General features: G+C 40.5%; 1 long non-coding RNA gene across 1 annotated transcript; it reads right to left on the bottom strand.

Annotated features, from left to right (window-relative positions):
• Window positions 1–304: 304 nt before the first annotated feature.
• Window positions 305–18592, bottom strand: LOC141373165 (uncharacterized). Its single transcript, XR_012378866.1, has 4 exons — window positions 17970–18592; window positions 8952–9126; window positions 1274–1407; window positions 305–975 (listed from the first exon to the last, which is right to left on the bottom strand). It is a non-coding gene; the product is annotated as an uncharacterized lncRNA (long non-coding RNA).
• Between the last annotated feature and the right edge of the window lie 3631 nt (window positions 18593–22223).

The following is a 22223-nucleotide window of genomic DNA, read 5'->3' on the forward strand; positions in this document are numbered from 1 at the left end:
ACTTCTGGACTTGAAAATTTGGTTGATGGTAATTTTGTAATTTATTTGAGATAATCTTGAAAAGGGTGCCTTATTTACTAGCCGTGGTTATGCCTGGTACATCTCATTTTAACTCAACAAGTACTATATCATGTGTGTTAACTGCCAGGTACTGTTCCCAGTGCTTTACAAATATTAACTCTCTGAACATTCAAGACATGTGGGTTATATTGTCCTACAGACAATGAATGGAGGACGCCCTTTGAAATAAAACACAAATTGTTTATTGTTGTTTTACTGATCGAATCTGTTTTTAGTTGGATGGTCTTTACTACAAAGTATTTGATTTCTGTTCTACTTAATGGTGGATGTTCCTCCTTTCTTTAGATGTTCTTTAAATAAAATTCAAAAAAATTCAAACTTTTTTTTTTAAAGTGGGTATTATGATTAATCCCATTATATAGATGAGGAAACTGAAGGACATTTAAATAACTAACTCAAGGTCATATAGCCAGCTGGGATTTCAACCCATGTAGTATGGTTCCAGATTTGGTGCTGCAGAGGTACTCAATAAATCATTACTGAATGAAAAAAATACTTGAAGAACTAATTTTCTATTTTCAAAAGCTAATTTAAGATTTTTCACTTGCATTCAAATTGTTTATTTCTAGTATTTTGCATGTTCTTGCTGCTTCCTCTCATCATTTGGGGGAAAAATTGTTTTTAAAATTTGGTTGTAGAAATGTGTCGGTGGGACAAGGTAATTTTATCTCCAGATAACAAGACCTTTTCAGAATCTCCTTCTGGATTTCTATTCTCACTTTCAGTACACCCTGGTGTGAAATGATGGGGAATCTTTGGAAAAGATACACTGAAGGATTATTGCCTTCTCCAGGTTCCTCTGTATCTGCTACTTCTTCAGCAGGCTTCAGCACACAAACTCCTTCCCCGCGGTTGACCTTGGTGGTGGTGAGTCCTGCTGTGTTGCACTGCTATCTGTAAAGAGTTAAGACTTTGTCAAGAGGCTTTTTAAAAAACATGCATAAGCGGCTGTTCCATCTAGTTTGTATACCTTGCATAAGTACCATGCAGTTCTCAAATCTCTTTTGAATCAAGGGGTTTGTCTGTGACTAAAGAGGATTGATTACAGTGGCTCACCATCCTTCTGCTGGTCACTCATTATTCTGTTATAGTATTCTGTGCTAGAATTACTTTCTGAGCACGCATATGAATAGTGTAAATCATTCATGGCATCTTTCTATTTTTTTTCTTGAAAATGATAATTACATGATACCTTTCTTTCCTGATTTTTCCATTCTATAAATATTTCTTCAGTTAAGTTCACTGTGATCACTGTTTGAGATTCAGAAATCCTTCAGGAAGCTGGTAAAGCAGAAGCCTAGTTGAATTCATCATTCATCCTAAATGCTGTCAAATTAAAAATAAGATTTCTGTTAGTTTCTGCTCATCTGAATATCTGCTATATGAGATACAAAGGCAGCATATTTAATAACATGTGAAGAACACAATAACTTTTGTGAAGAGCAGAATATAATTTAAGAAAAAAGTTTTTAGTAGGGCTGTAAACACTACATAAAGGATAGGATTATAATAAACCTAATCACCATTATTTTGTCTTGTATTATCATTTAAATTTTTATAAACATGTGCATTTGAAAATATAACATTCTTCCTACTTTATCTAGGAAATTTTCTCTTAACATTTGTGTTAGCTGTGAAACTATTACTTTGTAGTTACCTATTAGAAAGTTATTAATTTTTTAAATAAATTAGTAGCTATTATAATCATGATGAATCAGTAAAGCATTTTACTTTTATAATTATACATATATTTTTATATTTCAATTGACTGATACTATATTAGCACATAAAGCAGATAAGGTTATTTGTTACTCTAATGATAATTTACAATACAGACCCATACTTGAATATTAATATTGAGATTTTAAAATTGATTGTGTCTTACTCACTTTTTTGGTGTCACAGTATCCTTTTATGAAATGATAGTATTGTTCTTCCTAATGTACTTAGCAAAATAAAAAGTTGACAACTCTATCAAAAAAATTAATCCAAAATGTCATGTTTTAGTTAGCTTCCTAGTGTTATGCTCATGAGATATAACTGTAAGCTATACAATCACAGGATCGCTGATCATTTACAAGTTCTGGGATACTAAAAAGTGATATTGAAGTAGACATTCAGCTAGTTGGCCTTCTAGAAGCCAAGGCTGAAACTCATGCCAAATATTAGTCTGATTCTGAAGTTTAGTGCATATCTAACATTTATCTTTTTCTTCCTAATCCATTACTTCTATCTTATTCTAGGTCTTGATTCCCTTGGTGTCTACGTTTCTAGGTGATCTATGTCTTTTTTGAACTCTTAGATCTTATGAGGTCCTACTCATTTGACATTTAATCATTATATTTCTTTGTAGCATTTCTGGGTCCAATGTCTTGCATGGCCATTTAGTTTTTGTGTGCATCCTTCTATTATCTCCAGCTCAATAATAAACTACTTGAAGTTAGGCATGGACATTATTTTCTTCAGATCCCCTGCAGCTCCTAGCTCTGTGTGCCTGAGAGAACATGTGCTTTGTGAATGAATAAATGAATGACATAATTCAACCTTTATTGGGCATTCAGACAAGAAAGGTTGTTGGGTTTATCTTGTAGAGGGCAAGTTCTAGTGCTAGAGAGATTTAGCCAAGCTTACTGTCCCACGAACTAGAGTTGTATAAGCAAGCTGGCCTGGAGCTAAGTCTCCCATGACATATCCATGTTTTTAGATCCTGTGACACAGGAAGTTGACAAACACTGGATCACAAATACAACTTAGTGAGTGCTGGGTCTGTGCATGTGTAAATACTCTGTTTCAGAGCTCTCTTGATAATGAAACTGTATATGGATTTATATGCCCCAATTAAATGGTATAAAGAAAAGTGACAGAACCAGGATTTGAACTTAAGCAGCCCAGCTCCAAAGTTCCAGTTTTTAATTGCTCCACTACACTGTAGTTTCATGATGCAATGCTACATAGAATCAGAGCAATCAACATCTAGCCCTCACGGACCCTCCTGGTAGAAAGATCAGCCAAAAGTCCTGGGTAATGCCTCAGTGCCCTGCCAGGGGCCAGATGCTCATTTTCTAGACCATGAAAATTAGTCCCAGGGGGACGACAATATGTAGCAAGTTAAGGTGCCCTCAGGTGGTTCAGAGTCAGTCTGAAAGGATAGTAGAAAGTCAGCCTGCCCTATCAGTAGGGTGACCATATAATTTACCATCCAAACCAAAATACTTTTGAGAGCCAAAAGGAAATACTGTAATAATTATGTGGAAACTACAAATGTAAACTGACTATTGCAGGCGGTCTTTACTGGCTGAGTCTGTCAAAACCTCCCAGGAAAGGGAGAGAAAAATGTAAGTAAACTTGGTAAAAACTTGGTAAATGTGGGAAGCCAATTATCCGAAAGAGGATAAAGGTGGGATGAGGGCACTAAACCTAGGGACAGAAGTCAGGTGCAGTTAAGGATGCTTAAAAGAACTGGGTGGGGGGGCGCCTGGGTGGCTCAGTTGTTAAGCGTCTGCCTTAGGCTCAGGTCATGATCTCAGGGTCCTGGGATCGAGCCTGCAATGGGCTCCCTGCTCAGCGGGGTGTCTGCTTCTCCCTCTGCTCCTACCCCAGCTCATGCCTCTCTCTCTCTCTCAAATAATTAAATAAAATCTTAAAAAAAAAAGAATTGGGTACATACGTATAACAAAAAGAAGCAAAAAAGGTATGTAGACATGCAGAACAATATGGTAGTTTGTGTATGTGTGAAAATAAGTTAGGAGAATAAAAGAAGCTAAGAATGGGTTTCCAACACCAAACAAATCCTGGTCATCAAAGGCTCACTGTGAACTTGAGAGGGAGTCCAAGCTAGCCACATCAGTATCTTCTTGGGACTAGGATAGTTCCATATTTTTGTCAGGTGTTGTGTAGCCCTCTCTTCTCAGCTGGCTAACTTTTCTGAGAACTCCAGTGACAGAACAATAAACGCAAATAAACTTAGGAAATTTGGGAGGCCAACTGTCTGAAAGAGGGTAAGGTTGGGACCTCATCCATGCACCTAGGAGCAAAAAAAAGAAGAAGCAGGCATTGCTGTTAAGGAAAGGATTGGGTGAGTATAGGTGACAAGAAGAAACCTGAGATCCAGATGCAAGCTGAATGTGATTCAGCTCTTTATTTCCAGATCAAAAATGACAGAAATTTGACATCACAAATCGGAAAGAAAACTTTCCTTGCTTGAAGACTTGCCAAGGACCTTACAAGAGCAATAGGTGCAGTTCTGACTTCTGCATTTTTTAAACTGATGCAAAGAATTAAAATTCAGAAAAGAATTACCAGACAGATTATAGTGGTAAGAGCATGGCCTTTCATGAAATTTAGTAGAGAGAGAGAAAGCTAAGGGTTGATTTCACTGTTTTCAAAAATCATGAAGAATATGGATACTCATTATTTTGCTTCTCCACAGTAGGTTGAAACAAAGAAATGAGCTGACATTGCAGCAAGAGATATGTTAGTAATGCTTAAGGAAGAACTTCTTGACCAAATGCTGGGGCAAGGAAGTGCTGAAATGTCTGACCCTGTAATCTTTTTATGATAGGATAGAAAATCACTAGTCCTGAGTTGTCATTACACATGGTATTTGTTGTAGGAGGTCCTGAAGAGTGAGTGGAGGAATCTGAGTGCAAGGGTGTCTCCTGACAGAAGAAGGAGAAGTCAAAGTCAATTAACCGTAAAAACGATCATGTGGACTCTATCCCCAGGTCATGGGTGTGTTGAGATGATTCTTCACACACACTGCCCAGCCCCTACTTCTGAAATCCGGATAGCGACACTCTTGACATTGCACTGTGACTTCACCAGTGTTATTCCTCTTCATTCTACTTTAGTCCCAGGTGATTCACCTGGGTGGGGACCCTGCCTCCAGCTGTGAGTGAAGCATCACTTCTCCCTTTTGAGTGGGTAGGAGCAGCTTCTACAGCTGTCCCTCCCAGAAACTCCATGGCTTCCTTAAACCTCAGAGGATTTTCTCTGTCTGGTCAGAGACCCAGGACAGATTGTTTACTATATCTGGCTTGGTACCCAGTTCTTCTCTTGGGAGAGAAGACATACACTTGCATAGGGCAGAAGCTAGCATCAAATCAGCTTCAGTTGAGACCTTCTTGCCACCGCAGAGTAGCACTTACAGCTCAGCATCCCGGCTGTCTAAGTCCCACTGGCCACTAGTCCTTAGGTGGATATGTTATTTACCGCTTGTGAGGCAGGTAATATAACTGCACAGGATGTCCCTGAAGATTCACAGCTTGTCTCTGAGAGGTAGAAGGTCAGTAGGAGAAAAAGGATGTGGGTCTGTGCATAATCACCCTGACTTTTGCTCTGAAATCACTGAATTGGGTAAGAAAGGGGAACTAAGTGTAGCACTCAGGGATCCCTCTGCTCCTGGATGTGACTCTTAGGAATCCTATGGCTCTAGGTCTTAGGCTCCATTTTTGCCTCTATTACAAGCCCTAGACTTGCTGGGCTGTGTGGCTACCGTGCTCTTATGTAGGCAATAGAGATACAATGACAAATAAGACAGATAATATCTCACTCTCACAAGGGTTTTTTCCTAGTGAGAAGAGACAGACTATAAACAAAGAAGCAAATAAATAAACAAGAAAATATCAGATGGTGACAGGTGATAGTAAATCAGGGTGATTGATGGGAAGTTAGTGTTGGGTGAGGGAATAGTTTAGGTTGAGATGTTGGGGACATGCTCACTGAAGAGGCTAATCAGTAACCTGAATGACAAAAAAAGAGTCAACCAGACAATGCAGGGAAAGAGCTTCCAGTAGCAGGAACTGCTCGTGGAAAGGCTCTAAGCTGGGAAGGAGCTCAATGTTTTTGGAACAAAAAAGGGAAGACCATGGGCCTGGAGCTGAGTGAGGCTAGGATAAAAGATGGAAAAGTTTGGAAAGTTTGTCAGGCACCAAATCACAAGGAGCCATGGGGGCCAGGAGGAGAGTGAATTCAAAATGGTCCTAGAATTGTATTAGACCCTGGAGGTTATCTAGCTTGCACTTCTTACTTCAAAAAATGAGGAAGCAGAGCCTAGGGAGATGCAATTTTATCACTGCATCTCTGCCAGCCAAACTTGGTCATGCTATGATGTGGGAGCAAGATCTTCTGACCCACGGTCCTTGCCACTTTCCACTAAATTCTTCCTGAATGCTAAAATGGGATTCCTGAATGTCTCACTTTATTTTTTTTTTAATTTTTATTTTTTAAAAAAGATTTTATTTATTTATTCGTTCATTTGAGAGTGAGAGAGAGAGAAAGAGAGAGAGGGAGAGCATGAGCTGGGGGAAAGGTATAGGGAGAAGAATAAGCAGACTCCCTGCTGAGCAGGGAGACCAATGTGAGGCTCTATCCCAGGACCCCAGGAATCATGACCTGAGCTGAAGACAGATGCTGGAGTCACCCAGGCGCCCCCTGAATGTCCCACTTTAATAGGGAATTAAATAAACTAATATCTGTAAAAACATTTAGAACAATATTCATTACATTATGCTTGTTACATAATAAACACTATATAAATGTTTCAAGGATTTAAAAAAAGACATAAAAACGTGGAATTATCCTTCATTCACCTTGTAAAAAATTGGGGGCTTATAAACATCTTTGTAGCCTAGTTATACATTGTCTCAATAGCAAGTATTTAGTTTGACTAATGTCACAAACCAAATGCAACTCATTTGCTCTAGGATTGGGACACATTCCCACTATAGGGACATATGGTGCAGCTTCTACATCAGGAAGAGTTAACATTCCACTGTTCACACAAACATTCAGAATCAGAAAATTGTATTGTAAGTTATGTACACACAGGACACGTGCGTATATACATCTTGGTTTTTCAAATAGCAGTGACATTGCCTAAGGGAGCAATAGCTTTCACATCCTCCTCTGTGTTGAAAAGAAGGCTTTATTGAAGAGGACATATGGATGGAAATTCATTTTGGAATAGTCAAGATCTTCAGTTCTAAAAGGATTTGAGACTGGCTCAATTAAGCACAAACCCACAGCGAGAGATGTGCTGGTGGAATAGAAGCTTGTTGTCACTGCTCTGGCTCTCATTCAGGATTTATAGCCCAAAGATCTGCTACCGGCCAGCAGCAATGGCAAATTACACCTTCATTCTCTGGCCTGAGTCTCCTCCATTCATCCTACTGCCTTCTAGACTTCCTCCTGATTCTTTCCCTCTAACTAGCTGGTGGACTCTGACAGACTTTCTATTTTCTCTCTCTTTATTCCTCCTTTATCTCCATCCTTAATGGAGAATGTAATAAAGAAAAGTCTCACTCCTTCCTCCAGATCCTGAAGAGACAGGAAGAGCATCCTCCCTGACTTTGTCTAGGGCGGATGAAAGTATAAATGAGGTGATGGCTTTGAATCAAAGATGGTAGGGCAGGAAGAAACTTCAGAGTCCATGGGAACACCTCTTTACTGTTCGGTTTTATGGCACATGTAGAAGGAGTTAATGTTTGTACAGTGCACTAAGGTAAATGGAGAAACTTGCTTACAGCTGAGGTATCCAGCCTGGGCACTCTAGCTACTCCTAGATTCTCCAGCTACTCTGAGGGTGGAGGGGAACCCAAGCTTGACAGAGGCTCTGTGAACTTCAAGGTCAACCCTAGGTATCAGTATCCAGCTGAAGACAAGGGAAAAGAGAGCATGGAGGATCATCCATGAGGATTATGATCCAGGTCTAATTGTACACCTAGGTGAACATTCCAATGGCCAGAGCGTATCATATGGGCACATCTGGCTATGAGGAAGGCTGGAACCTGGGTGTAGCTGTATGTCCAAGAGGAAAGGAACCAAGTTTTGTGACTAGGTAGCCAGTCTCTGCCATAGGAAGTATATGACCAGTGGTACTCCAGAGACAGCGGCAGAGTTGAAACTAAGACACACATTACTTAACCCATAGCACAGGTCTCTCCTCACCAAACCACACTCTGTCATATCTTTCATATGTCCCCTAACTTAAAAAAAAAAAAATCTTCCCACAAAAGGTGGCAAGAGGAAACCAAGAAGAAAGTGGTTAGTACCTTCTCTAAGGAAGATTGGTATGATGGAAAAGCACCAGCTGTGTTTGATATAAGAAACACAGAAAAATGCTAGTCTCGAGGTCTCAGGAAACCAAAATTGCATCTGATTGCCTCAAGGATCATAAAGTGAGGCCTGTTGCTCTGCAGAATGATGAAACTGCATTAGAAAATCCAAACTAACCACGAAGGATATTCAGGGCAAAACTGCCTGCCCGACTTCTATGACGTGGATCCAACCCATGAAAAATGTGCTTCATGGTCAAGAAAAGGGCAGACCATGACTGAAGCTCATGTCGATATCAAGACTACCGGGAGTTATATGCTTCATTTGTTCTGTGTTGGTTTACTAAAAAAAAGCAATGATCAGATTTGGAAGACCTTTCACACTTGGCACCTACAGATCCACCAAATCCAGAAGATGACAGAAATCATGACCCAAGAAGTACCCAAATGACTTTAAAGAAGTTGCCTGTAAACTGATTCCAGTCAGCACTGGGAAAGACATAAAAAAGACTTGCCGATCTATTTATCCTCTCTATGATGGGTTCATTAGAAAAATAAAAAATGCTGAAGAAGCCCAAATTTGAAATGGGAAAACTCATGTGGCTTCGTGGTGAAGACAATGGTTCTGGAAAAGCTTCTGGGATGAGACAGGGGATACAGTTAAATGAACTGATAGATATGAGCCACTAGTCCAAGAATCTGCTTAAAATTCAGACTTTTAATGGTGACAAATAAAAAGTCTTATTTGGGGAGAAAAAAGACATGTGCAGCCTGCTAAATGCAATTCTGGCATAGCTTCAGTCAAAATCTACTCACGGGAAAGGCCCCGGTGCAACCTGTGGGAATCTCACAAAGAAGGGTCAGACTTGCCTCCTGATAGGAGAGAGAATTTCCACCACACCATGAACTCTTTGTGAGGAAATCGGCGTCCGAATCCTAAGCCTTGCCTTACTTCTTTCGGTCCTTCCCCACTTGGTTGCTTCCTGAGGACCTGGGGAGGGAGGCAAGATGAGGGTTATTGCGCGGTTCACTGCAAACACCTGTCTCTTGGTTTTTACCTCAACCTTTGATTCAGATGTTTTCACTTCCTCCCCTTTTTACATTTGGCCCTTTGGTCTCTGTCCCCTGAGCTGACTTTCATCATCCAATTAGAAATAACACCCTCTTCTCGCTACCAGCTTTTCTGGGAACCATAGGGAGTAAACCCCAAGCCTCCCTCACAGCCCGTGGGGCCAGCCGTGCTTCAAAGGAGCATGGTGGCGACACCAGCTCACGGCTGGGCTTCTTTTCTGTTTGAACAGCTTCTATTGCTCACTGCTGATCAGTAACTCAATGATTCATTAAACACACAAACAATGAGTGAATCTGTTCCATTAGCAAGGCCACCTGTTGATCTCAGACATCCTCAGCTGAACTCAGCGAACGTGAAAAACAGAATGCCTGCATCAGTGGAGGGCCCCGTCCCACATTTGATGGCATGTTACAGCAGGAAAAGCAGAGTTCCAGCCTTGCTGGTGCTTTTATGCTTTTCCTTTCATCTGGTGGCAGGGCTGCAAGAATATACTGTGGAATACAATGCCCTTCTCTATAATCAGCTGGAAAACTCCAAGAGCTTGGTCATTACTGCTTCCTTAGGCTTGTGGAATTAGACAAAGGGGAGAATAGGAATATCCTGTACCCTTTTGCCTGCAGGTGCCAGGGCAACAGAATTAGCAGAGTGCTAAACAAAAACAAAAAAGAAAACGAAAAAGCAAAGCAAACCACATGTAAAAGAAGTCTTATTTATCGCGATGATACCTTCTCTCCCCTGGAAATAATACGGCCTCTTTGCTGCTTAGCCCCTCCTCCCCAGAGTTGCTCCAAGCCTTTAGGACCTGGTCTACTCGTGTTCACCAGTTTATTATAAATCAAAACTACTAAAAATCCGATAAAGCTGACTGAGTGAAGCTTTTGATGCAGGCAGCACAGTCAACAAAGTTGATATTTTGTTATTTTAAAAAAGTAGTGCTTTCTCTTCTTTTACGTTTAACCCCTTTAATCATTGTAATAAAGAGAAGAGCTTTCATAAGGTCAGCAATATTTGTTTAGAGCCTGAAAACTATATCATATCAAGATTGAATTGCCTCTTTGGGGAGAATTGAATATGAAATTCCTCAACTGAATATGAAATTGCCTCTTTAGGGGGAATTTCATTTTTGAGTGCCACACTTATTAGGATTTCATACTTGACACTTGAGAATGGTTAGGCTTAAATTTCTTTATAGTGACATTTTGATTAAAATCTTTGATTACATAGTCCAGTTTTTATGTTTTTGATGGGTTTATTCTAGACTATCATGAAACACTTTGTTGTTCGTTGGTTCTTGTGAGAACATAGATGAAGTAGGAGGCAACAACTCTCCAACGAAAATTCCAGTTCCTATTAGTTTATCAGTAAAATTTTGCAAAAATCATCCATTTAAAATCCCATGACAGATTTCAGAGATTACCTTTGCTAGTGGCTGTTTTACGTTCATTTTTGTAGCCCTGGAAATGGTAGAATGCCAGGTGAGGAATTCAGGTTATGTTTCTTTCCTGAATATTGTTTTGCTTTTAGAGGATGGGCTTTGAGCTACAAGCATTCAGAATGAGCACCGTGAACAGTTGGAGGCAGGCAGACTCCACGGCTTGGGTTCTCCAGGCAGGTGTGAGCATATCTCCCTCATCCAGCACATAAAAGGACCACGTGCACTTTCAAAGGGATTTCTGCAATCCTGGTCTTTTGACAACCATGACTATGATTTGATTGCCAAATGCAGGTGGTTGTGCGGAGGCCTGGTTGTGCAATCAAAAGAATCCTCTGTCTTCTGTATAAAATGCAAAAACACAAGGAGAGACTTTAAAAAAAAAAAAAAGACTAACTAGGAGATAGCCACATACTAATTAAAAATTAGGTGGAAGACTCATAGTTATTCCCTGATGTGTTTAGATTAGCCCTGTCCAGTAGAACTTTCTGCAATGGTGAGGATGTTCTGCACCTGAGCCATCTAATAGGCTAGCCGCATGGGGCTACTAGGCACTTGAAATGTGGCCAGTGTGACTGGGAAGCTAAATTTCAACTTTAGTCCATTTAAATTTAAATAGGCACATGTATTTAGTGGTTGCTGTGTTGGACAGAAAAGGATTATTCTATAACTCTATGAGGGACACGGAGGAGGTTGGTCTTCACTGTGATATTCCTAGGACAGAGGTGGGTTTTCTACCCTCATTCTAAGTCCTCAATAAATATTCGTTGTGTGAAAATATAAAGCTGATCATGGCCCATCCTTCCTTAGCAGTCTTAGGTGCTTCTCCTGGCCCAAGAGCTCCAACTCCTGGCAGGCCCACCTTTTGCTCCAGCATGTCCAATTTTTAAATCTCTCCTCGAACTTCCTGTCTCTGTGGTTTTGTGTGTGCAGTTTCCTCTGCCTGGAATGCTCTTCTTCACACTTGCCACCTCCGCAGGCCTCTGCTTATCTCTCATAACTGGAAAGTCTTCACCAACTGCCCCAAACTGAGTTCATCACCCCCTTCCCTTGGTTCCCATGGTGGTGTCAGAGCATGGACATCTCAGGGCAGACTCTCAGATCTGTGTGTCAGTGTTTGTAAGGAAATTCCCAAGGGAAACCAGGCAAGGCGTGGGTGGAAGGCAGAGGGCAGGGAAGGGAAGAAGCCCCGGAAGTGTGCAGTCATGAAGTCCAACCGAGGGTCGAATTTGCTCAGGAACTCTATATATCAAGCCTCAGAGTTTTCCTGACCAAGTCCAAGGAACTAGCATTTTCACGCTCTCACTTCCATCAGTTACTGGTCAAGGACCACCCAGGGAACATGTGCTCCCAGATGCTCTCCCCATTTGGGGTGGGCCCAGAAGACTCCAAGGAGAGTTCCCCAAGAAAGAGGGCAGATTCTGACTGTGGGAAACAAAGCACATGGGAATGAGGAGCAATGGGGCAGGCAGGATGGAAAAGGATCCTGAGGGATCTGGGCAGAACACAAACATTAGGCATTCGACATTATCCTCTATGAGGGGTGTTAGAATTGCGTCCGTGTGCGTTGCAAACCCAGATCCATCTTATCCTAGAAAAGTGACTTGTTTTCAGTCTCCTCTGTAAAATTCAGAAATAATTCCTTCTCCTTTTCAGGCCTAAGGTGACATTTCAATATGGTAACTAGTAAGAAGTCAAAAATTGCAGCTATTTTTAAAACACAGCAGTTTATTGTGATATGTGACAATAAATGTGCTGTCTGGCAATAATACCGCATACCTGACTCTTCCACTGGCTTTGAGATTCTCTAGGGCAGTAATATGCCTCATTTGTCTTTAAGTCACTGGCACTTAAGCCAATGCCTGACCCCGAGTAGACGTCAGATCGATATTTCTTGAGTGATACTCAACTTTGAACCTAATCTCTCTTATCATCTCTGATGATATGTTACAATGAAAGACTATTCATGTGTCTATCTTGCTCATTAGACCATAAGGGTAGGGTTTCTTACTCTTTTTTGATTCCCTTAAATGTAGCACGACCTGGTGCATGACAGTGGCTAGATAATTGTCGAACTGATGTTTGTTGGGCAAGAATCCTGAAAGTTCCACGGGTCCGAGTGTTGTAATCTGAAGTGTTGTTTTCTTCATTTCTGAGTTTGTTTACAGAATGTGATCTCAGATCCCTCATGATTCAGTAGAGTAAAACAAAAACCCTTCTAGGTTTTTCAGGAAGAATGTGATTTAATAGAAGGAATTGGGTGCTACAGCAGGCAGAATTTCTAAAATGCTCCCCCTAATGATGTTCCACCCTAATCCTGGGAGCTATGAATATGCTGATGATCACTCCTGTGATTATGTTATGTTATATGGCAATACTCCCAGTATCAAGGTGGATTTTCTACCTTCACTGTAAGTTCTCAATAAATATTTGTTGTGTGAAAATATAAATCTGGTCATGGCCCATCCTTCCTTAGCACTCTTAGGTGCTTCTTCTGGCCATAAAGAGAGATTACTGGGGTGGGCCTGATCTAATCATGTAAGCCTTTAAAATCAGGGAGCTTTCTCTGGCCAAAAAGAGAAAAGAATGTTAGAGTCCAAGTGTGAGGGGATTGGGTGTGACGGGTCCTGCTCTGGCTGCCATGTTGGGAGAAGGACTCAAGGTGCCATTGTTGGTTTGAAGATGGAGGAGGCCACATGGGGAGAGATGTGAGTGGCTTTAAGGAACTGAGAGAAGCTTCTGACAGCCAGCAAGGAATTGGGGACCTAAGTCTTAAAACTACAAGGAGATGAATTCTGCCAACATCCTGAATGAGCTTAGAAGTAGATTCTTCCCTGAGCTTCCACATAAGATCCCTGTCAACAGCTGACACCTTGATTTTAGGCCCAAGGGTTCAAGCATGAGAGCTATTTGGCCTTCTCTCCTCTCTTGCTAACAGTTTTAAACCTGTTTTCTTTAAAAACCCAACTCTGGGAAGAAATTTTAGCATCCAAGCTCAAGAGAGGTAGGATGCAATTCTTGGTCCACAGCCTGGTGAGACTCTGACCAGGAACCCTATTGAGCCCACCTGACCTCTGACCTATACAATGGTGAAGTAATAAAGAGGTGTTATTTCAAGCTGTTAAGTTTGTGGTAATTTGCTACACAGCAATAGAAAACTAATACAAATGCTTATTAGATTGTGGAAAAGCCTGGAGTCAAGAAAGTAGGGTGGGCTACTCCTAGCTTTCAGGTTCTGCCACTATGGGCTGCCAGGGAGCTGTGGGAAATTACAACTGGACCATAACCCTGAAGCTGGGGCCTAGCAGTAAGAGAGACCAGCCAGCTGCCATACTGGTCACAGCTGCTGAAGCTCACACTCTCACCCCACCAGAGCTGAGAGAAGGAGGGGGACTCTTAAACTCTTCCGCCTTACAAGTACCCCATGAATGGATTTTAGTATTAAACATGTCATATCCAGAACACTGGTGGAGAGGAAGGTCTGGGACATGTGGCTCCCAGCGTCTAGTCCCCGAGAGAAAGGGAAACCTATATAAGGGGTGAGGAGAATGTTGATTGACAATGAATAGCATCCAATATGGCTCTTCAAACGTTCAAGATCCCTTTAAGTCAGCCTTCTTGTAGGAGTTAGTTTCATTTTACAGATCAGAAAATTGAGGCTCAACTGGGTTAACCTCCCTTGCCTAAAATCCCATAAATAGGAAGAAACAAAATCAAGATTAGAACCCAGATCTGTTTCTCCCCAAGTCCACATTTTTCTGCCTCTGTCACCGATGCGGGGCGTGAGGTAGAACTTCTATGACTGGCTGACGGTTGGACCGTGGAGACTCAACTAAGGAGTCAATGGAGGTGGTAGCAACTTCATTTTATTAAAAAAAGTTTTCCTTAGGTTTCTGGCTAGGGCTGCTGTTAGTCTTTTGTTGGAGCCCTCTCTAGCTCTGTCTCCTCCTCCCCTTCTCTCATCCAAGCTTCCTCCTTGGCCCACAGTCCCTGACTTTGGACACAGACCCTGCAATGTGTGCTCTACTTTCTGGGTTTATTTTGGTGAAGGGTCCTGCCTCCTTCCACGAGGCAGTCCCTGTTCTGTGGGTGCATACAATTGGTCCTTCTCTTCTGTGGTCAGGGTCTCCCTGCCTCTCCCCCCATGGGGGCTGGCACTGGACTGAGGATCAGCATCAGGAGAAATATCCCCTCCAAAGGGGGGTGGGTGGCGTGGAGCATTTCCCCCAGACAGCTCTATCTTTGCTGCATACCAATCCAATTACAAACAAATTGGCCCACGGGTTCAAGCATGAGAGCGATTTGGCCTTCTCTCCTCTCTTGCTGACAGTTTTAAACCTGTTTTCTTCAAAAACCCAACTCTGGGAAGAAATTTTAGCACCCAAGCTTGAGAGAGGTGGGATGCAACGATCCCAGATATCAGGGTGTAAGGAGGCTCTGAGAAGGAACTTTGAATTATATTTTTCAGGAAAAAATGTACGAAAAAGAGACAGGTTCTCTGGGTTTTCCCCGTGACTGCAGGTTGGGGGCTGGGAGGCTGGTCTTTTCTAGGTCTGACTTGACCGGCTGCTCTTTTCTGGACTTTTCCACAATGGTGAGGAATTCATTCCTAGGTTTCTGGAGGGGGAGAAGGAATGTTTCAATTGTCTTTACTATGCCTTAAAAGACATGATTTTTTTTTTTTTTGAAACATGCTCATACTTTGATACAGCCGAATGCAAATAAAAGCAGGGCATCTGTGTCAAAGAGAAGTGGACAGCCCACCTATTTAGAAAGTTTAGGACCAGCCAGGCTTTCTTCACTCAAGGATCCCATGGGAACACCGTCAGGAGGGAGACATATGAAAGAATGTTCTCCTTCTGTCTTTTTAAAAGTCTATTTAAGCATACCTTACATTGAAAACCCCACTTAACTAGAAAGAAAAGCACATATAAAGTGACGTTGTACATGGTGGATTTTTGTTTTGTTTTGTTTTTGTTTTGTTTTGTTTTTTTTGACCCCAAATTCCTCAGTCCAGGTTTTCCTCAAGCGCAAAATTATCCTGGGCTGCATATTGACATCAGTCAAATAAAGGATGATCCTTTCTGTTCCCTTGTCTTTTTGAGAAAGGTCACGTGTCACTTCCTATCAGCACATCAGTCACACTTCTGTGAGGATGTGTGTGGAGTTTCTGGGGGAAATCGAGTTCACTTGCTCTGAGACGCTCAGCTGGTAGGGAGCCCCAGACCACTCCCTCATCGCAGATGCCATCAGAAAGCCTCTTCAGCCACCACTCTTCTTTTCAGAAGGATGTCTCAGAGGATTTGCAGGGTGATTCAGAACATCCTATTGAGATGCTTAGAGACACAAGTCAGCGGATGCACCTAGACATAGGCATGTACTCTGCCGGGCAGCGAGGCATACCCCGAAGACTTGGGTAGGCACACTCTCTGTTCCCATGGCATCTAGAGACCAGCGGGGGAAAACATTGGGTACAGCATGATTAAAAATGAGAGGAATGCTGTGATGGCGAGGAAGAGGTCATGAGGGCACAAAGAAGGGGTATGTAACCTAGATCTGGCAGGAAGAACTTCCAGAAGGACTGGCAATGGTGTGTAAGACTGTTAATGACATTGCCACAGTCTCTGTGATGAGATCTCAGCCACTGACCTGAATAGAGAACGGAGATGTATGTCGCCGAGGGGAAACATGTTGGGGGAGTACTTCCAGTAGATCCACTTGGATGGACTGCAGCAGGACTGTAGCCATGCCGATGGATTCTGCAGCTGCACTTTGGTAGCCTTCGACTTTCCATCACTAAGTCAGTCGAGGAGCCAGAGCTCCTCCTCCTTTATTTCCTGCCTTTCTTAAACAACAGCTGTGTAATTCAGTGCCTCTTAAAGGAGAAATGCTGAAGAGTAGACAGGAATTCCAGGAGGGATGTGTGGTGAGCAGATGGGAGACTAAGTGGACTCCTCCCTCAGCTTTGTTATGGCACCTGCCTCACCTCATCTGCGCGTCCAGCCCTCAGGTCACAATGAAAAAGAAGATGCAGAGATCATCCTGTCAAACTGTCAAATTTGGGGGTGAATGAAATATCCACAAGGGATCTCTGAGAAGCCAGAAAACTCCTATTTACTTTTGGCCAGGGAGAATTTGAACCTATGTCTCCAGATTAAAAAGTCTAGGATATTAATTCATTGTGACATCTGGTCCTTCCCTTTGATATTTTAAAAATAGGCTAGAAACAGAATTGTGAATCCATGCTCCAAAGCGCTACTCTCAGATTCTGGGAAAGAATGCAACTCTGAGTTTATCTTGTTTATTCAGCTAGTCTCTGGTCATTTGTGTAACGTGATATTTCTTCCATTGGATGCTGTAAGCCAATTTCTAGCGCAAGTTTTCCATTTTGTTTTAATCACCCATGAAAGAAAAGAATGTGGGAATGTCTGTTTTGCCATTTTCAAGGACTGTGGTGGCATCAGTAGCTGGCTGCTGACTTCTAGTCTTTGCTGCAGCCACTTGAGAATGTGAGATTCTCTATGAATCCTGAAATTTTGGAACTAGAAAGAAAATTTAGCAGTTTGTAACAAGAACTGTAAAGATGCTCCTACCCTTTCTTCCAGGCAATCCACTCTAAAGAATTTCAAAGAAATGTCACTCACCAGACCCACTAATATACATTCTCAAATATGTTCACTCTAATTTTTTTTGGTAAAAAGAAAAAATGAGAAACCACCAAGATGTTCAATATTATGGACCTTATTTTGAAAGTCAGTATGCATTAACTTGAAGGAATATTATGCAGTCCTAAAATGATTATGAAAGCTGCATACATTCACAAATGTTTATTGAAAGCCTACCATGTACCAGTACTCTGACATAATAAGGAAATAAGCAGATTTCAAATCTATGTTCCCTGTGACCTTAGCTACTTGAAAGACACATACCTACCACACCTACAGAAGAAAATTTGCAGAAATGTTATTAGTTGGCAAGGTAATAAATACTTTATTTATAAGTGCTTTTGTAGAAAGAAAATTTGTTACACTGAAGAAAAATTTGTTAATTGTCTTTTGTCAATTAATATATGTAAAAATTATGATAGAAGTACAGAAGGTGCTGCTAGCTTTGGGAAAGATTTCTGAGAATGTAAGAGGGAATATTCATTCATTCTTGGTTCATATATTTATTGAGCAACTACATTCTTGGTTCATATATTTATCGAGCAACTACTGTACGCTAAAAAATACAGCAGTAGTTAAGACAGAGACATCATCCTCACAATTGTTAGTTAGGTCTGTGTTTTACTTTAATATTTATTTAATAAATATTTGAATCTAAAAATTACCTTAGAATAATCTATGCTCATTTCCATCTTTCTGATCTTCTTCTTTCCAAAAACACTTGTTGTAGAGGGGGAATTTAAGTTACAGAGACAGTCATTTGCCCGAGGTCTCACAGCTTATTTGTAACAAGCCTGATATTAGAATCTGATTCGTGGTTTACCTGCCACCTCACTCCCACATTTCTCTTATAATCCTCACATCTCTCTTAGAAATAAGTTGTTGGAACAACAGTGGAAAATCAGCACAAGTCTTTAGAACCATAATTAATGATACTGGACAGAAAGTGAGAACGATCAAGACCTGTGCTTCTCAGACTTCCTTGTGTCTAAGAATTACCCGAGAGTCTTGTCCAAATGCAGATTTTGATTCTGTAGTCTGGGGTGGGACTCGAGATTCTGCATTTCTCATAAGCTTCTATGTGATGCTAATAGTGCCTGTTCTTGAGTAGCAAGAACCTGAAGGATAGAAACTGTCCAAGTATGGGAGAAATTCAAGTTTAATCCGTAGCCAGTGTTCTTTCTAGTTTTGTCACCGGGGAAGTATAGATGTCAAGTTTTTGCAGTCTAAGTTTTCCATCACTAACTGCTGACAAAGTTTCCCTTTCCCTCTCAGCACTTGCTCTACATCTCAATCTCTCTCATACAATATGCCCGTGAAAGTTAGGAGGAATATTCTAGAACCACACCACTATGAGATAATGGAATAGGAATTTGCACCTGGGTCATCTGACTCCCAAGCCCTTTCTCTTAACTGCTATAATATGTAGCCCCTACACTGTGTCCCCCTCACCAAGTGGTCATGGTCCAGGTCTCTGGAGTCAAGACCAAAGCTGGGTCTGAAGTCTAACTAAGCACTTAGTACTAAGGGCCAGTTATCTCATGTGTTGGTGTTTCTATTTCTTCATGTATAAATATAGATAATAATAGCACCGATCTCATTAGACACTTGTGTAGATTAAATGTGATAAAGTACACAAATCACTGACCTCAGTGTCTGGCATGGAGTGAGTGCTCTATAAAAGTAGCTGTTATTGTGGTTAGCTGAGTCTGAATCTCATTCTGAATTCTTCTAGAGGAGCTCACACAAACCTAGTGCTTGAGGCAGACAGGATATCAAAGAATTATATTTATTTAAAATTTAATATCTAATTGAGCATACTCTAAATATAAATAATATAAATATATGAATAAAATGCTAAGTAAATAATAATGAAAAATAGAAATAAAGCATAAATATATACTTATGTAAATATGTAGATATGCTTAAATAATTAATGTATCTAAATAATTAAAATATTTATACAAAACTATTTAAATATGTGGACAAAATATAAAGTACAGAAACAATATAAAATTATATAAAGTTTAAACAAACTGAAGATATAATAAAATGTAGTATAATTTAAATAATTTAAATTTAAGTAATAGAATAAAATAATTTAAGTATATCATATATTATTTTATATATGCCATATATATATCCATATATATATAAATGCAATAGCTGTTAATGCACAAGTTCTTTTGAATACTATGAGAACACAGAAGATGGTCACTAGGTTTCTGGGATGATGGGAGAGATAACTTCTGAGCTCAGTTTGGAAGGATTAGTTTGAGGTTGGGAAAAAGCGCACTGGGCTGAGGGTTTGAAGTGAAGAGGGTAAAGAGGGCAGTAGACAATAAGGCTGTAATGAAGATCGGTGCTAGTTTGTGAAGAGCCCCTAAATCGTAGTCTTTGTCTGTGGACTGTAGAGGGCCATGGGAAGGTGGTTTTGAGCAGGCCAGGCATGTGATTAGGCACGGCTTTAAGTCTGTGGTGTGGACAACTTGGTTAGAAGTCCTTTAGCCTGCTCTCTGCTTCCTTCAGGAGTCTAGACTGCTTCCCAAGTGTCATCAAACACTGCAATAGTCTTTTGACACTGTCCTAGCCGTTGAAAAGATAAGGGGGAAGCAGTCACTGTATAACTGGGTATTTTCTAATCCCTGTGCCTCTGGGTACTAAAATTTCACATTCAATGGTAAGATTTGAGGCATTTTCCCTGAAGAGGAAAGAATTATTGATGCAAAAGATTTTACTAAAGGGAAAAAAATCAGATAAAAAAAAAAAAGAAGAGGTGAATAAAAAGCAATGCCTTACTCCTGTTCCTACTGTTAACTTCTAATTTCTTATCCTTGGAGATACTTCCCCTTAAATTGACCTTAAAAAGAATGAACTCTGAATGTTACAGGAGCCCTTGTGATGGAGTGCCAGGTAAAGACCAAGGGTGAATGCTGTGATGGGGGAAGGAAATTTTAATTCTCTTCCTTCATCACTAGCTAACTTACGTGGTTGGAGAAGGAAAGGAAACATTTCCTTAAAAAGGAAACATACTAAAATTAGAATCTGATGCAACCTCTGGTATCATTCCCAAAGAGAATCACTTTCTAGGCTATTGGTTGGCAATCAGATGCATAGATCTGCATATCTTTATTGGCCTTTACCACAGGAATAGCATCTCAAAGTCTTGTCCCATAACACATCATGTGAAAATAAATGATAATTCTATTTGACAGTTCCTTTCATCTCAGGATCTTAATCTCCCAAACATTCTTTAATAAAGACTCACAACACCCTGTGAGGTAGGTAAATATTAGTGTGCTACTTTATGAGTGAGGAAGATGATTGATAAGGAGATTAAGCAATTTCCCTGTAACGAGGTAAGTTTGTAGATATGGGAGTCAAATTTCTACCCTCTGAGAGGAACACAATAATCGCTAAACCAAGATAAAAGCCTTTACTCATCCTTCTAAAATGATTGAACAAAATTGAATCATGGCTTTTTCACTCCCAAGTTACTAGAGGTCATCCAAAATAAAAAAAAAAATCATAATACATTTTAAAAAGAGAGGCTTATATTTACATGTATGAATTCATTTCTTCATTGGCTTACAGAACCTCATGACTGTAGTGTTTTGTTCCTTAAACAATTTGTAACTGAATCCCAGTATTTTCAAAGAAGGCATGGAGTTTGTTATTATGTAGAATAATCTTTGTCTTCCAAATCTATCCTGCATTTAGATCTATGCCTTCTTGTAGGATGCTCCTAACACAGGACGTTGCTGCCTTAGATGAGATAATTTCATACCACTTATTAGGATGTAGAGTTCTAGTGTATTTTCTCTACTAATACCAGATACACTTTATTGAGCATTTATTATGTGACATACTCCTTGCTAAAGGCTCAACATAGTTCACATTTACTCTTTAAACGTTGTGAAGGAGGTACCATCCCATTTGACACAGGAGAAATCTCAAGCTTCAGGGGAACTTGCTGAGTCAGGAAAACACAGCCAGGAGGTGGTCAAGCGTGGAATCTCCCAAGATTGACCCTGGACCCAACTCTTCCAAATATTGGATCATAAGCAATACCACCAGCTCACTAGAATTCTTTTGTAAGAAATAATAGAAGTTTAAGGTATGTTTTTTTTTTCTGTGCTTTAGCTTCCATTAAAATGAGGTTAAACATTGATTTGATATACTTTGCTTACCTGCAGTAGAAATTCGTAAAGTGGTTCCTGCTATAAAGCCAGATACAGAATTTGTAGGAGAGCCGAAAATGACCACAGCAAAACATTAATCTTTAGATTGTTTCCCTGATCCCTAGAGTTCTCATTTTTCCTCACAGAATGGGTTAAGTATTCTACTATTTATGGGTAACTTCTGTCTTCTCAACCACACCCAGCATCTCCTCCAGGATGTGTACTTGGGGGTGGTTGTCAAAAGTTCGTTTTGTTATTTCAAAGCCTTTTTCCTTCTGATATTCAATTTTAGTTCCCTTCCCTCTTTTGTCTCCTCTATGAAAAGTTGGCAATATCTGAAGCTCTGTTCTCTCCTGATCGTAATGACATTCCAGCTCTATTACTCTCTACCTCTTTGGTTCTGTGGGGTACTTAGGTTGTTCGTTTTGCTGAAGGACTGGTAAATGATGTGTTTCAGAAGTGACATTTTGACTTCCAGGGGCCAGACAATCTGGACATGGACAGACTTTCAATAAATCCCACATGTTTTTCTGTATTTCAATGCTGTCATCTTAAATGCAGCATCTGTAGCATAAAACTGCCAAAGGGGGTCATATTTTTATTTTTTACCAATAATTCTAGGTGACCTGCTTTTACCCAGATCCAACAACTTGGATTATTTACTGACTCTTCTATTAAATCGAGCCATTCTTTCTAAACACTAAAGATTTGACATAGTATAAAATATCTCTTTGGCAC

Source organism: Callorhinus ursinus, unplaced genomic scaffold, assembly GCF_003265705.2.
Source record: "Callorhinus ursinus isolate GAN/ISIS: 27379988/994484 unplaced genomic scaffold, GSC_fseal_2.0 scaffold8, whole genome shotgun sequence".
In the NCBI taxonomy this organism is placed as follows: domain Eukaryota; kingdom Metazoa; phylum Chordata; class Mammalia; order Carnivora; family Otariidae; genus Callorhinus; species Callorhinus ursinus.